Source organism: Saccopteryx leptura, chromosome 7 (genome assembly GCF_036850995.1).
Source record: "Saccopteryx leptura isolate mSacLep1 chromosome 7, mSacLep1_pri_phased_curated, whole genome shotgun sequence".
NCBI classification, from domain to species: domain Eukaryota; kingdom Metazoa; phylum Chordata; class Mammalia; order Chiroptera; family Emballonuridae; genus Saccopteryx; species Saccopteryx leptura.
The window spans coordinates 53,440,848-53,457,304 of record NC_089509.1 but is presented as its reverse complement, the minus strand read 5'-3'; the positions used below and the strand labels follow the sequence as shown (position 1 = coordinate 53,457,304).

General features: G+C 37.1%; 1 long non-coding RNA gene across 1 annotated transcript in view; it reads right to left on the bottom strand.

Annotated features, from left to right (window-relative positions):
- The window catches only part of LOC136378656 (uncharacterized), a 548,249-nt gene that overhangs the window by 311,770 nt on the left and 220,022 nt on the right, over positions 1 to 16,457 (bottom strand). The window contains exon 2 of the long non-coding RNA XR_010746631.1: positions 16,215 to 16,318. This is a non-coding gene — a long non-coding RNA (uncharacterized lncRNA). The remainder of the gene's footprint in view (positions 1 to 16,214; positions 16,319 to 16,457) is intronic.

Genomic DNA, 16,457 nt, shown 5'->3' with positions numbered 1-16,457 from the left:
TCATGAGATGTTATTCTATTTCTCTTCTCCTTGGAATACCTAATCACATTGTTTGTGCCAGACACCGAAGCATTTTTAGTGTTAACAATATCAAAAAGAAAAGTTTTAAAGATGTTTTCCAAATTCTTATAGACTTGATACACATCTGTAGTTTTCAGAAACCTTTCACTGGCTCCCTCACACTTAAGAAAATTACTCCTTTCTCTTGTTTCCCCTTGTACTTTCATTTAAATTTTTTTAAATTAATTGTTTTTAATAGTTAATAAATTTACATGGTTAAAAATAGTTAAAAAAACAAAAATATATTGAAAACTTTCCCTCTCATTTCTTCATTTTAATCAGCTTCCCTCTCCTTCAAAGTCATTTGCATAATTAGCCCATTGCATAATCTTCCTGCTACATCTTTGCACATACAAAAGATCCTCTCATATTCCTTTTTATTTATATTTATACAAATGGGAGCATATCATGCATATTGATATGTACCTGGTTTTGCTCACTTTATACACAGGGTGGGGCAAAAGTAGGTATAAAGTTGTCAATATGTGAAACAGTTAATTCTTGTATTACTATTTATTAATTATTGTATAATTTTTCATGTGAACAACTATAAACCTACTTTTGCCCCAACCTGTATTTTAGAGATCTCTCTATATTGGTATATAGAGAATTATATACCATTATTTTTTGTGGCTATATTATGTTGCATGGATATATTGTAATTTAATTAATCAGCCGGCTATCAATGGCAATTGAAGGAAGATACTCCTTTTGGCTAAGTTATTTTCTATTTTTTTCTTCATCACTAGTTTAAGAGAAAAGAGGCATCTATATGTAGCAAATAATCCTATAAGTTGCCTTTCCATGAAAAACCAATCAATGAAAGCAGAAAAGATCAGTATATTAAATTTGAGATGATTTACTTTGAGATGTTAGAAAGTAGCCGGTGCTTATTTTCATGGTTGATATATAATTGTATCCAATATCAAATCTTGACCTGCTTATAACTAATACTAGGATAGGGACAGTAGGCTAGAATTGTGTCCATTCTAAATAAATGTTCCGCATAGGCTCAGGAAATTATTACTACTGAATAAATAATGCCAGGTACACAATAATAATAGGCACTCAATTTATGGGCTTGACACAGAATTTGAAAACTTCATTATAATTCAAGAATAGCATCTAAATTTTGAGAGTATTTTTACTGCTTCATGATTGGTAGTAATTAATCTGTTATGGAATTGTACCTGCTGCATATTAATCCAGGGAGCCAGAAAGTTCCAGTGATGATACAGCAGTTCCTTTGCATTGTGATTATCACTAAGTCTCTTTCTTTCTCCTCAACCCAGATACCTGCATTTATTGAGTATTAAATTTTGGGAAAGCACCCTGACTTTAGGGATTTAAAGATAAGATTTTTATAAAGATGAATTTGAAGCATAAAAGAGATGCCTAGAATACAGGATATTATGTAGATCTGTTATGTAAATAAAACCTATGCACAAAAAAAGTGCATTTATAATTTTAATACAAGGAAGGAAATCACAGTTTCATAACCATTACCAAGTAGCAGGGCATAAAGGAATATGAAATAGTACTAGAGAGCTCTGAATGATTTCCCAAACTGGAATTCAGATAAAAAAAAAAAAAGCACTCTAGAGTAAGCTGGTCAGTGATGATATCATGAAGACTGAGTAAGCTTTTGAAGAAGAGAAATTGGGTGGCATTTAAGATAGGGGGAATTTCTTGGAAATAAGATAGCTTAAGGTGTGGTAGAGAAAAAGTAAATAAACTACTTTGGCCAAAGCACAGACCTTGTGTCGGGAAATAGTGGATGATGTTGCGGAAATAATCACATTGACAGTTAGGAGTTTTCAGTCCCAGGCTACTGTATGTTGACATTATCATATAAAATACATCAGCTATTGGAACATTAAAGAGTCTAACAAGAAAAACTTACCAGTAAGCTTTCCTACATTTACAAGTGTTCAGGATCCAGCAGTAGCCTAAGTGGTCGCAAAGTGAAGGAAAGTCTCATGACAATCAACCACACTCCACATCTTGATTTAAAGTGTATGCACCCTTGAATATTCCACAAATAATCACACAGAAACACCTATCAGGTCTATTCACTGTTTGTAAACACTTCTTTAACAGTTGGGTTAACCCATGAGATTGGGTAGAAAGAAGAATTATGAAGAGAAATTTAAGAATTTTTAGTAGGCAGTATGTAGATAACCTTAACTTTAAAAGAATGTATATGAAATAATCTATACATAAAGTATTAATAAAAATCCTATACAATTACATTCGTGGTCCTACAGTTTTGTCCAAAAACCCCCATCACATTAATTGTATCTTTGGGACATTCTGGTTGCTTTAATTAGGATATTCCCCTTACCTTCACCTGACTTTCTCCTGGAGATTCCTAAACCCTCTTACTATGTTAAAGCACTCCGTTTCTGATCTCGCCTTGTTCATTTCCTTATGTTGCTCCTTATAATTGTACCTATGGAAAGTTTGGTGAAATGTGTTTAATGTGTTGATATATATCCATTACTAAAATGTAAGCCTTTACCACCTTGTTTACTGCCTGACATAAAGGAGACTTTTACTAAATGTTCCTTAAACGAATAAATAGACCACTCATGGACCTTTGCCTTTTCCTTCTATTGAAAGAGAAAAAGGGAACGCAGAAGTGGTATAACACAAGCTTATTGCACTAGGACACTTAAAACTTCAAAGGAATTAACACATAAGAGTTTAGAGCAGAAATTAGACTCTAGAGTCCTACCATAAATGTCACATGTAATTCATTCATGTACTTGTCTCTAACTGAACACTACTTTGAAGGCTAAATGCCAGGCACTTCAAGGGAAAGTCCGAGGTGTTTAATTACTGCAAGAGCCCCCAGTGGTGGTTCAACCTCATTGACATTCTTTTGCTGCTACAGAAGAGTGAATTAATATTCCTGAGAGCTGTCCTTAGAGTCAAAAATGGTTTTTAGATTTGGAAAATAATTAGTTTGGAAATCAATGAAATAATTTTATATTTACATTACAACTAAGAGACAACTACGAACTGTTTTATAACATTTAAAATGTTGGTTTGGTTTTGTAAATAAAAGGTATTGGTGTTTTTTATTTTGGTTTATTACTGTCTATTATGTTTGAACTTCAAGCTAAAATCAGGAAAATCTTAAGAACCTGTTTAAAAGCTTAAGTAGAAAAAAATTGAAAACTTAAGATTTGAAAACGAGATAGTTACTGTATATCTTATATATTGGTATTATTGAAGCACTGTAATATTAATTACAAAATAATTAATATATTTTAGAATTTTTACTTAATTAATCTTCTATTTGTTTTCATTTACCACTTAATAGATTTGTTATCAGAAGGAAAAAACAAATTAGTTCAAAATATCCACCATAAAGTTATTTTTTAGTTTGATAAAGTCAAGTTCCATTTTCATTCACTTTTACCGCACAACTTCGTATAAAGTTAATTAAAAGGATAATTTTATGATCACTACAGTTTAATTTATTGAAATATATATATAGCCTGAAGTTGTTTATCTCAAAGTTTCCTTACATGTCAATTTAAAAAGGATATTCTATTATTTTACATTAGGAATTTAGCAGCAAACCAAGAAATAATCTAATCATTCAAAACAGTTAATACTTCACTATCCCAGATAGTACGATAGACCTATTATCAGTAAAGAATTGTGGTCTGAATCATCAACTATTATTAAAGAGCCTATCATTACCTCACTTGGTTCAATATCTTCCTATGAATCATTATTTTTTACTCGTACCCCAGGAATAAGAATCAGCAAGTGAATTGAAGATTCCACTAACAGCAGCCAAAAGATGGTCAGCCATATTCATCTTTAAATTTATGGTGTTTGCCCACAGCCCCACTGCCCACACTTGCCTTTATTACAAGCACCATATGGGCGTGTTTTTTTCCCCCTGTTATGTTCTGTCTGGGATCCTAGCATGACACAGAGCTTTTTCAATGCTTGCAGTTACTCTAGTGATGGCCATAGCCAGACCACCCACATATGATCAAGTCAAGATAAAAATCATATAGTTCATAAAACAATTATAGAGAAAGAGAATTGTCTCCAAAGATCAATACCAATGGCACCCAAATGGAATTTTTTCTGATTATTTATCAATTAAAAGTAATGAAATACAGCTAGGTATACAGAAGCCACCATTGAGAGGTGCTACTGAAGAAGGTCAACTTGTATTTTCTGGCCATTATTTAACTGGCATGTATACAATTTCTGAAGAATTATTCTTGGTTTGAATTCTCTACCAATAATGGCTTGGTAAATTAACCTGTCACATTCGACATCTGTTAAATTAAGATTGACAGAGGCTGAGAACGTCATTAGAAAACTGCATCTTCTGTCATGAGAGTCCTTACAGGCTTTTAGCAGGAACTACTAAATCATTCCTGTGAGGCTACTTTGACATGTAGTGAATGTTCTTCTCAAAAAAATTCAGATGCAAGAAGGTGAAATGATGTTTCTAAAGCAACAAAAGCTGTTCTGAGTGTCAAATCATAAACTTGAAATATAATCAAATATCTTCTCCGCTTGGAACTCCAATTCTCCCTTCCAAGTCGTTCTCAGTGTTTATCTCCTCGACTGCTTCTCCCTTGAGCACACGTGACACACACACTCCTTGCCCCTCCCACAGGCCCCAAGGTTTTACCTAAACTGCTCTATAGCAAAGCAGATGATTAAGTTAATTTGACTACTGTATCTTCAGGTTCTAACCAAGCCCCATATTCTCACTTGGTTTGCTTACTTCCCCCACATTTTTTTCTGCTCTTTGCTAGGGGAGGGGAAAAAACATAATTTATTTTATCCTTTAATGTAGAGCTTTGAGATGCTTTCACAAACTATTATTTCCTTTCTCTTACTCTATTTTTATAAAGCATATGTCTTATGTACTTTTAGATATTAAAGGATTAAAACATGCATAATTAGGTGCTATAAAAATTAGGAATTGTGTTGTATATATAATTAAAATGACCAATTCACGTAAAAAGCATTACAAAAGCTTTTATTTCTAAGTAATTACTGCTAGTGTTGCCAGATTTGCAGTCAAATATAAAATTAACTCTGTTCCTCTAAAATATTCCAGTTTTTTTTTCAGTAAAGATTTCCTTTTACTGCTAAATTCTTGAGTCTCATAATACCAACTATACTAGATTACTATCTCTCTGCTCTGACTGATGCTCTTCCACCCTCCCAGAAATAAAAGCTAATAGTACTACTTTAAAAAAAATCATTTCTGGATGCCTTCAAGGAAAATGTCATGATTTTTATCACAGAATGCAAAATTGAGATTTTAATTTAAGAATTTTACCTTCGAAACATAAGGATAGTTGTATCTAATAGTAAATAGTAAAAGCACACACATGTAGTGCAGTTAGAATTTTTCATTTGCTAACAAATGTAGCCAACTTAATAGTAGAGGTGAGAAAGAAGAAGGCAGGTTAATTAAAAGCAAGGAGACTATCTTCATGTTGCAATTATGAGTACCACATCGTTCCTTTCATTTAAAACAGGAGCAAAATAATAGATGTAAAAATACAACCGCCAAGTTAAAAAAAAAAGAGGCGCTATAAAGTTTCCCAGTGTTTATGTACAGATTGAGCAGGCTGTTTTGTAACTATTTTAAATGGAGACACGACCTTCCTTTCCTATTTAAAATGTAAATACACTTGGGAGAAGTAACACACTGATTTAAATTCAATGAAGTAAAAAGACTAACAGTGGATCCCTTCCTGAGAGTAGGTTCTAACAGGAGCAGGATGATGGGAGTCCGGGAGGAAGAGGAAAGGAAGAATTAAGGGCAAGGGATTGACCTTGACTATGAACCTGATCTCCTTTAGAAAGATGCCTGCAATCAGTCTTGAAATTCAAAATAACATCACATCAACTTGAACATTCGTTCCCTCTGTTTCCCAGAATAACAAGCTCATCCCTTTCCTAATATTAAGATGCTTTGTGGTAGGCAGTTAGACAGACATGAGCAGAGCAAGGACAATGGGTCAGGCACAGAAGGTCACCAGGGTGGAAAGCCCCAGGTTCCTAGCAATGGGCAAAACTGGGAAAACAAGGACTTTACACCCAGGATACACTTTCCTCCCCTCGCATATCCCTGGCCTAGTGGTTTAGATCCCCAACCTTTCATATTGCTGCCCGTGTGGTCCGGACTCTCTCCTGACCTTCCTGCTTCTGGCATGTCACTAGTCATTTGGGTTAGATCTCTTAAAGGGGAAAGAACAAGGGCAGCAGAATAGCCTTTAAACCTTCGACCTCGGAACAATGAGGTTCTGACTCACACCAGATATGTACATCTCGGCCTTAGTTGTGTTGCAGCTTCTGGCCCAGAAAATCAGCAAAACCTGACAAGTGATGCCATGGCTGACCTCAGGACAGATGTATTGACTGATGACCCCCTGCCCTGGCACTGACCAATCAGTAGAGACCATGATCCTAAAAGGACACACCTGGAAAGCTGATGAATAGTCTATTGGGATCCTCCCCTGTGACCTCCAGATAAATACCCTCAAGATGGAAAAGCCAGTGCTGCTCTTCCTATAGAGCATGCGGGGACTTCTCTACCCCTCTCCCCAGCCCCCAGGCGTGTTTTCCTGGCCTCTCTCTCTCCTAAGCTCCAAGGGCCCTTCTTGTGCCTCTACAGCTTGTTTCCTGAGCCCGTTTTTTCTACCTGTCACTTTTTCTACCTCTGTGAATTTCTAAACGAACTTTATCTTATAGTTTGAGTCTTATCTCTGAAGTCTGTCTTGCCCATTTCTTCTATGGCTCACTTTTTCTACCTCTGTGAATTTCTACATAAACTTTCTCTTATAGATTGAGTCTCACCTTTGAATTCTGTCCTAGCTAGAACTCACATACTGAGGTTGCTGAACCGAGGGCCGGTCTGTCTCTGCCGGTCTAACACCTGGTGCTGTTTCACTGCCGACAGTTTTTCCATTCTTTACACGTCTACTCTCCCCCTGCTTTCAACTCACTTTTTCTGGTCAATTCACTATATACCATAAAAAAGATATTTTTGAAAATGAATTTTCAGTCATATCAGAGACAGCAGGAACCACATGACTGTACCAGTTATATAAATCCCTGACTTCTGTATATCTTTTCATTAACATTCTTACAGAAGTGCATTGAGCCATTACTTTTTGCTATATATTAATTATTACAAATTTTACAAAACCCAATAAGGGACCTATTAAAGAGGTTATTCAATATTGATAGACTGTACTCTTAACGCTATAATAATCATGTGTTTCTGCTGGCTTTTTGAAACCAGAACATTGTGTCCTAAAAATATAAAAATTAAAAAAAAAAAAGCTTTGCTGAATGAATAAATACAAGCTTCGGTGATGACCTAAAGAAAACCACTTCAGGTCAGAGAATTTCTGCAGACTGAGCAACGCTGCCACACTGCTCTCCCCAAACACGTGGCGCCTGGCCCTTCCACATGCCAGCCTTCTGCCTTGTTCTGGAATTGAAGCAGACGGGGAGAGCAAAGGGGTGGAGAAGTGGCACACATCTTTAATTTGAAGCCTAACACATTTAATTTTAGTCTTTCAAACCTGTCAACACTTTATTTAAAATCAAAGACAAATTTCAAAACATTAAAATGTCTTTTAATGGATACTGGAAAACTAATATACCCCTTGTCTAGAATACTACTAATTCTTAAAAGCACAGAGTTTTCATTACATCTCGTACAGTATAGGAAACACACCAGCTGGGTGCCCTGTGAACCTGTGCTCGCAATGGACAGAAACTGCCGTCTGTAGGGTCATCCACAGCCTTAGTGACCCCAAAGACCTTTCTCTCAACCTCACGGGTCTTCTTGGTGGGAGTACCTGCAGTTTTTCTTTTTCTTAATTTGTTCTTGCCTCCCTTTCTTACCCACATCTCTTAACACTGCTTCTAGGACAGACACTCTCCTGTTTTTCCTGACTTCTCCAATCCCCTTCAATTTCTCTGGCTTTAACTATGGGTATGACCCAAGGCTGACTAGTCAATTCACTCTTCTTCTTTTTATCTCTTTTATCCTTTAGAAATTTAGTCCAAGCTGGCCTGAAGCAGAACTGCCGAAGAAGAAGGTTCTTCTTGGCAGCAGAATCTTGAATTTCAGCAGCTGGTGAGCGTACCTTGAGAGAGTTCAAGTTCATAACGTGGCTGTTCTTGGATTACCCTAGGCAGACTCCAGCTTTTAGGTCTGTGCTTGTCTTTTTCCGTCTGCCTGTAATGCTGTTCCTTCAGTGTACTGTCTCTCTCACCTTCCCAGAAATCTTTGCTCGGATCTCCCCTTCTCAGTGACGCCCCCGACCAACCGTCAGTTCTGTTTAATAGTGCAAACTGCTGCACCTCCCCACCCTGATTTCCTTCGCTCTGCTCCGAGTTATATTTTTATAGCATTTCCAAATTCTAACGTATTATATAAATTATTTACCATATTTGTTGGTTATTGCTCTTTGTTTGTTTTCCCCTGATAGAATATATGCTCTATTTTGTTCACTGATGTCCCAGTGGCCGAGAACAGTGACTGGCACTGAGTAGATGATTAATCAATATTACTCTAATTGAGTTGAAATACTTCCTTATATTATCCACTATCTTCTTTTTCTTTTTACTGCCAACAGCCTAGTCCAGGTTGCCTCTCATTGTAATTAGCTAATTAGCATGCTAATTGCATTTCCTGTTCCCCCTCTCTTTAATCCATCTCCTTTACTCCTGGCTGATTATCTACTTTAAAACTGGAGTTTATCTTCTCATTATCCTTAGGAACAGTCACTGTAAGGCCAAGTCAAAACTCTTTATTCTAGAACTTGAGTTCCTGCTCAATATGACTACAAATCAGATCTGGCCTCATTTGTACTCACTGCTGAATCACCTCTAGTCAAGCTGGTATTGACTTTTGGCATTTAAGAAAATTTGTTACCCTGGCTGATAGGCTCAGTGGTAGAGTGTTGGCCTGGTGTATGGATGTCCTGGGTTCGACTCCCAGCCAGGGCACATAGAAGAAGAAACCATCTGCTTTTCTACCCTTCTCCCTCTCCTTTCTCTCTATCTCTTTCTTCCCCTCCTGCAGCCAAGGCTCCACTGGAGCAAGTTGGTCTGGGCACTGAGGACAGCTCCATGGCCTCTGCCTCAGGTGCTAAAATAGCTCTGATTATAACCGAGCAATGGCCCCAGATGGGCAAAGCATTGCCTTGTAGTGGGCTTGCTGGGTGGATCCCGGTTGGATGCATGCTAGGGTCTGTCTCTGCCTTCCCGCTTCTCACTTAAGAAAAATACAACAACAAAAAAAAGAATAAAGAAAAGAAAATTTGTTAACCTCTCAGTCTCTGTGTGCCATAAACCTGATTTGCTGTTATTTCAGGCGACATGAGCAAGAGGAATGGTAAGTTTAAAGACAACACTTATAGTAAAGAAGAAATTGAGTCTGCAGAAGAAAGACACCTGGTGAACTTATGTACGTATATGTGGTCCCTATTACTGAAATGGCTCTCATCTTCACCTTTCCTTTGAATAAACAAATTATACCTGCTTGCAAAGGTAACATTCTGTGATTGATTCCCTGCTTTTTAAGAGCCATAATTCCTTTTAATAAACACAAATAATAAATGTTTTGTCCTTCCAGAAATACTCTGCTATGACTCTTCTCACCTTCCTTCCACTCACCGTAAGCAACACTGATTTATAGACTACATGTGCCTTTCCATCCACAAAGGGTAGGGAACCTGTTCTTCCAGAAGGCATCCTTTGCCTCAAAATCTGTATTCAACTTGGGAGAAAAAGCTCAGGAAGGGACCTGACCTCTAGGGAAGGGATGTAGGGCTTCCACTTTGGACTGGCGAGAAAGCTGCAATCCCCAAATGGTACCATTCTTTTACTGCCATCTGTAAGTATTTCAAGGTCGCATTTTCTCACCACTTTCCACATAAATGGCGGTTGTTAAAATGATGATGAAGCTATTGGTTTCTGCAGCAATTACCTTAACTCCACTACCAACACTTAAGAGGTTCTTGTTCTAGAAGGCCCGCCCAAATATTCCTCCTCTTCCTCTCCTCTGAACTTCTATACTATGTTATATACACTAAACATATTCTAAAGTTGAATTTTTATTAGTTAAAAGAAAATAATTTTTAAGTCAAAAGGTATTTTGAGATTATGCTACTCTTCACTTCAGGTTAACTGTCTGAAGCAATGAGATTCACATCTGGCTAATTATCAGAATCATCTAGGAGGCTTTTTGAAAATGTGGATTCCTTAGAAACTAGACAGGTAATTCAGTTTCTGCAGATCTGAGGAGGGCCCCTCAACTCTGAGCTTCTCATATGCTGTACTGGTGGTCCTGTTGATGAGCAGGAAATGGCAACCATTGCCATCAGGAAGACAAGGAGGACAATTTTCGTCTCCAAGAAGTTCTACAATGATCCATGTATGACCACACATACAAAAAAAGATAAGGCAAAATTTATGACCACAGCTTCTGATTCTGGATTTATTAACTTACCTCATGTAGGATTTAGAGTCTAGCATTTGATTTTGTGAGTACCATATAAGAGCTAAGAGAATTATAGAGTTCAAAACACCTGAAATTTCACCATATATACACACATAATGCATGTGGAGAGGCATATATAATATATAATATTAAATTCTCATTTTTCTTTTGACATAGTATTGCTAGATACTTCCTAATATCATCATTCTTCAAAGCAGTGAAAACAGTATTCCATCAGGATGGGAGTCCTCATTAATTTAATCATTTCCCCATATTTGGACTTCTTGGGTATTTATTATTTCCTATATAATTGTAAATATCATAACCGATATCTTTGCTATAAACAATTAATTTAATATTGATATAATTTTATGATATTTTATTTTTTTAGAAATGACTTATTCTATTTATAATATATGCATTTTGCTTCTTTTTTAACCAGACTAACCTTGGACATAATTTTTGTAATGGTCTTTCCAATTAATTTGTTTTCTCATTTTCAGATTCTAAGAACAATTCTCTATCAACTACACTATAGTAAGGGACTATGGAGTTACTCAATCTTGTTGGCATATTCTCCTGGTTCATAGATTTGGGCCAGAGCTCCGGATCACCATCTCTCAGGGGTACTTTCTAACATCAACCACACTTGCAGAGAGGAGAAATGTAAATGGTGCAAATCAGTGTTTTTGAAAGTGTGGCCTATGGGTCACCTGTAATAGAATAATCTTGGGTGTTTATTAAAACTGAAGGATCATGGGCCCTTCAAATTACTCAGACATTTAGGAATGGGGTCTAAGAGAATGAAATTTAAATAAGGCCTCAAGGTAATTTTTATGCATGTTGATATTTAAAAAGCCAGTCTTTCATATAATAGAATATCAATGAATTAGGAATCTAGACTTAAGGTACATCCAATGCCAATACAACTCTTATCTCTATACTTCTCTATAAAATTTTTATATATATTTAATCGTGATTACCAATACAACACAATTTCTTTCCCCTTCTCCATCCCTCCTCCACTAGAGCGCATCCTTTTTTTTTCTTTTTTTTACAAAGTAGAGAATATGTTTATTTTATCTGGATCAAGCTCTGCTGAATTTTCTTCTTTACTAGTCTCTGAGCTTGCGATCTCTCCTTGGCCTCCTTAGTCCAGCATGAGCAAGAATCACTTTTGGGGAAATCCTCTTCCCTTAATATCTGATCACATTCCACTTGCCCCATTCTCCATATTTTATTCTCAACAAGGATCTTGTTGAGTCAGTCTAACAAGGTCCACTCACTGATCCCCACAATGCTCCCTGTCTGTAAATGCCCACTTGTCTTTGTGTTCAGAGTTGAGTCCAATCTCTCTCCTTTACTGTAAAACTTTATCTATAGCAGTTGTACATCTTGAATAAAGTCTTCTTTTCTGTCTTTAACAAATATCATAAAAAACTTTTTCTTTAATACATGTGTATGTTTTGAAAATAGAAATATAAAAGAAGTAGGCCTTACATTGGAGAAAGTAACCCTCTAGTATGAAAGTTTATCTCATAAGAAATATTTACAAAGTAACAAAACAAATCCAAAGCAGAAACATGGGCCAAACATACAGAGAACTTGCTATAATTTAAAAGGATTATGAAGAATTTCTTCCTATGATTATATAGCTGCATGGCAGAATTTAACTAAACACAAAATTTAGAAATGCCTAATTTGATGTGGCTTATATATGAAACACTATTGCTCATGCCAGAAAGCTAGCTTTAAATTACATCAAAACTGTCTTAATATGAGGGTCCATAAAACATGCATATTTTTGTTTCTAAAACATGCATATTTTGTTTCTTTGGTATACTCTGCATGTTTTCATTTTAATGGTGTATTATTAGAATACTCTTTTCCTGTTATAACATCTTTCTACAATATAGAATAGTAATGTCAACCTCAAGAAGAAAGATTCATTTGATGTCAACCCCAAGAAGAAACTTATCTGCTGAGATAGACTCCCTATGGTCAACTGAGGGCCCAAATTTTATAATTAATAAGAGCCAAGTGGCCATTTGCAGACAGGGGCTTCTCACATACTCTGCTTACTGGGAAGAGCCTCACACTGAACACTCTGCTTCTCAGACCATGTCCTGCTGATTTATGCAATCAAAGTCAACTATTATAAGGGAGTTCCTGTTTTTCTGTTTCTACCCATGGACTAAGACCTGCCCCATCCCATCAGAACTGCTCCATAATAACCAATCTGGACACATATGCTGACCAATCAGGACTGCTCAACTCAAACAAATCAGACGTATACAAATTTGAAAATCTAATTCACATAAAATGAACCTAATTGGGAACATGGCAGATACTTTTGCTATACAAGGCAGTTTCCCCTGTCTTGATTTAGCACAATTTGAGTTGCTGCCTAAATCTGTGTCTCCTTGGCCACAGCTCTTTTTGCTCAAATAAATGCATTTTTTAAAATTCTTTGTTACAATCTAAAATTAATTTTGCTTTACAGTAGTTATTCACATACATATATATATACATGCACACTTAGGTATACATACACACTTGTTACCACTGTGGATGTTGCCAGGATAAAGCTTTATTTTTTTTAAGATTTTTTTTTATTTATTCATTTTAGAGAGGGGGGAGAAAGAAGAGGGGAGGAGCAGGAAGCATCAACTCCCATATGTACCTTGACCAGGTAATCCCAGGGTTTCGAACCGGTGACCTCAGCATTCCAGGTCGACACTTTATCCACTGTGCCACCACAGGTCAGGCCACAGCTTATATTCTTAATCAATGTCCTTACCAAGTAAAAACAGAAGAAATTTCTTGTGGCTAAGTGTCCCAAGTCTTCTAAACAGTCACAATCTTTTTTGTAATTGATTGTATTAAAAACTTAAATAGTGGCTAAAATTCAAAACACTGACAACTCCAAATGCTGGTGAGGATGTAGAGCAGGGGTAGTGAACCTTTTTATACCTACCGCCCACTTTTGTATCTGTTAGTAGTAAAATTTTCTACCCGCCCACCGGTTCCATAGTCATGGTGATTTATAAAGTAGGGAAGTAACTTTACTTTATAAAATTTATAAAGCAGAGTTACAGCAAGTTAAAGCATATAATAATAATTACTTACCAAGTACTTTCTGTTGGATTTTAACTGTTTGGCAGAACAAATCTTTATAAAACAACTTACTATAGTTAAATCTATCTTTTTATTTATACTTTGGTTGCTCTGCTACCGCCCACTATGGAAGCAGGAATGCCCACTAGTGGGTGGTAGAGACCAGGTTGACTACCACTGATGAAGAGCAACAGAAACTCTCATTCATTGCTGCTAAGAATACAAAATGGTTCAGGCTCTTTGAAATACAATTTGGCAGTTTCTTACCAAATAAAACATATTCTTAGCACATCATCCAGTAATCACATTCCTTGGTATATACCCAAATGGGTTGAAAACTTATGTCCACAGAAGTCTGTGGAGAAATGTTTATAGCAGCTTATTTCATAATAGTCAAATTTGGAAGCAACCAAAATGTCCTTCAATAAGTAAATGAATAAACAAAAGGTGGTCCATCCGTACAATGTAATATTATTCAGCAATAAAAAGACATGAGCTATCTAGCCACAAAAAGACATGGGAAAAGCTTGAGAACATATTGCTAAGTAAAAGAAGCCAATATGAAAAGGCTATCTACTGTATGATTCCAACTATATGACATTCTTGAAAAGGCAAAACTCTGGAGGCAGTAAAAAGGTTGCCAGGGTTTCAACGAGGGGAGGGAAGAGCAAACAGGGGACTTTTTCTTAGGGCAGTGAAAATAGTCTATATGATATAGTAACAATGGAAATGTGTAATAAAATACAGTTTTCAAAACTCATAATGCACAAGACAAAGAGTGAACCTTATGTATGCAATGGGCTTTAGTTAATAATGTATCAATATTGGTTCATCAATTGTAACAAATGTATCACACTTATACAATGTTAACAATAACAGAAATTATATATGTTTGGGGGAGGAGTATGTAGAACTTTGTAATTTTTAATTATTTTTCTGTAAACTTAAAACTGCCTTTTAAAAAATCTGTTGGCCCTGGCCGGCTAGCTCAGCAGTAGAGCATCAGCCTGGCATGTGGAAGTTCTGGGTTCAATTCCTGACCAGGGCACATAGAAGTGCCCATCTGCTTCTCCACCCTTCCCCTTTTCCTTTCTCTCTGTCTCTCTCTTCCTCTCCCGCAGCCAAGGCTCCATTGGAGCAAAGTTGGCCCGGGCACTGAGGACAGCTCCATGGCCTCCACCTCAGGTGCTAGAATGGCTCTGGTCACAACAGAGCAACACCCCAGAAGGGCCAAGCATAGCCCCCTGGTGGGCATGCTGGGTGGACCCTGGTCGGGCACATATGGGAGTCTGTTTGCCCCCCTCATCACTTCGGAAAAAAAAAAGTCTGTTAACAAAATAGAAAAACCCTAGACATTAGTTATAAAACCAAGCCAAACCAAACCAAAACAGGACAAAATTCTTGGTAAAAAAAGATGGCTTCTAACATTGTGACCAAAAGGCATTTTATGCCAGTTTTTCACAGTGACACCACTGAGCAACTGAGTTCTACCTTATACTCTTGAGGTGGTTCCTGTAGTGGTACCTGTGACAATTTTAGAATAAAGCACAGAAGAAATACCAGGTCCCGTTAGCCTGAAACCTAGGAGTCTGTATTATTAGATTTGGGTTTAAGTCAGGCCCCAAATCTATTGAACCCTGAATTATTTTTTTAAATAACAATTAAGATACCAAAACAGGACTTAGCAAGACAACACCAGACTTCAAAGTGAGGCCTAATACATCTGTGTCAGACCAGGAGGAGAGCTTGTGACCCTTGGGCAGATTTTGTCTTATGTTAGCGTCCCCAGGGCCCTAGGATAACAAGGAGCCCTGTCACACTGAGATGCTCACATGCCCGCCCGCCCCCAGGAGAAAGCTCACGGAGAGGAAGGAGAAAAATATTCTGAGTTCAAGTTTCTTGATATTGAAGTAGAATTACTGAGATTAGAAATCCTAGTAAATATCATGTGAAAATTTAGGACCCCAATTTTTTTTTTTCATAGGAAAATATCCTCTAAATGCTGCCTCTAGTCACAGAGAGGCATAAAAAGCAAGTGGCACTTTAGGACTTTCAAAAGGAAAGCTTCTATTCTCCCCAGCGGGGCTCCTCCAGCTACTGGTTGACAGATGTTCTAAGATGCAACCCCGTTAGCCCGGGAGCGGCCCTGGAGCGGCCCTGGAGCTGCCGGCCACTGCCAGCCGTCCCTGACGTGAGAGCAGAAAGTGCTTCATGGGACTATTATCATTGTGTCTGGGTGCAGCGAGCTGCTAACAATGCTTTAATCCAAACTGGTTAGATTGGAGCTCTGTCTGCAATTCCCATTGTTCCTACACAGCATCCTACTTCACACGTAAGGATAATATTTGCCAACGAATTATTTCTGAACTCTTCACAGGAAAGATGTAAAGCATGCACTATGACAAAGCTGTAACTGAATTTAGAGTGTTTTTCATACTTCTGATAATGCTACCTATTTTTGCATCACGGTTTTGTTAATTTTCAAAGTCTGCAGAAAGTAAGAATTGGAGGTTACCTTATAATGAAAACTTCTGTACTGGGCTCAGGGTAAAGCATCCGTGTGTTCACACAATCCCTCCGCTCCGGCACTGAGCAGTTCTTGAAGTATCTCAACTGGATCTAAGAGGAAATAAAAATGTATAAATAAACGTGTTATGCTTCAGCTAACATCAAAATCTGCTTCGAGTTGTTCAGATTCTCTTTTTGCCATTTCATAAAATTTCTACATATCTCGCCTCAGACTATCGTGTACAAAATA